The sequence below is a fragment of the Eimeria mitis genome, genomic scaffold (assembly GCF_000499745.2).
Source record: "Eimeria mitis Houghton genomic scaffold, Emh_scaff258, whole genome shotgun sequence".
Lineage (NCBI taxonomy): Eukaryota > Apicomplexa > Conoidasida > Eucoccidiorida > Eimeriidae > Eimeria > Eimeria mitis.
This window is the reverse complement of record NW_013570921.1, coordinates 18,580-19,619: the sequence shown is the minus strand read 5'-3', so window position 1 is coordinate 19,619 and position 1,040 is coordinate 18,580.

Genomic DNA, 1,040 nt, shown 5'->3' with positions numbered 1-1,040 from the left:
CCAGCAGCTCCTCCTCAACTTTTGCTGCTTGCGCGTAGCCGCTCCCCCAGTTGTTCCCGGCGCCTGCAAAACCCCAAACCCTAAACCCTAAACCCTAAACCCCAAGGCCAAATCTGTTGGCCCCAAACCCTAGACCCTCACCCTTGAAGTCTAAACCCTAGCCCCAAACCCTAAACCCTAAGACGCAGAGAGAATAAACCCAGTATTATTTATTTATTTAGGGTTTAGGGTTTAGCTTGAAGGCTCTTATAAATAAATTTTTATTCGTGTTTTGTTTTATATTGCGTTTGTTTGTCTCCCTGTCTGTATCTGTTGCTTGTGCTGCAGCACTGCTGCAATACCTTTTCTATCTTTTTGGTGTTTCTTGCTTTTTTTGTGTATCCTGCTGCTCTTTGCTGCTGTATATTTATATTTATTTTCTCTCTATTGCGGCTCTGACTGCTTCTCTATCTCCTGCTGTGTAGTGATGCTAGTTGAGGTTTTTCTCTGTCTCCTTTTGTCTCCTCCCCCGCTACAAGTTGTGTGGTTTCTCCGTCTGTCTGTGTTTGTGTTTTTTTTGTTTGCTTCTGCTGTCTCCTGTTTTTCGCGCTGTCTCTTTCTTTTCTTTTCTGTTTCTCTCTGTTTTTTTGTTTTTGTTTCCGTCTCGGTTTGTCTTTTCTCTCTTGCTGTTCTCCTCTTATCTCTTTTATTTTGTTTTTGTGTTTTTGTTTCTCTCTGTCGCTGCTCTACCTAACTCATTTTCTTTTTCTGTCTCTCCGTCATTTTGTTTTATTTCTACGCCTGCTTGTTTCTCTTATTGTTGTCTCCTCTGTTCCTTTCTCCTTTTAATTGTTGTTCTTTTGTTTTTGTTTTTGTTTTTATTTATTTTTATTTTATTTTATTTTATTTTTATTTCTGTTTTTTTTATATACAAGACTCACCGCCGCCGTCTTTTGATACGAAGAAATTTTCGGGGTTATACAAATGCCGGTACTCAGATGTCTGTACACACAAAAATAAAATAAAATAAAATAAAAATAAAAATAAAATAAAAATAAAAA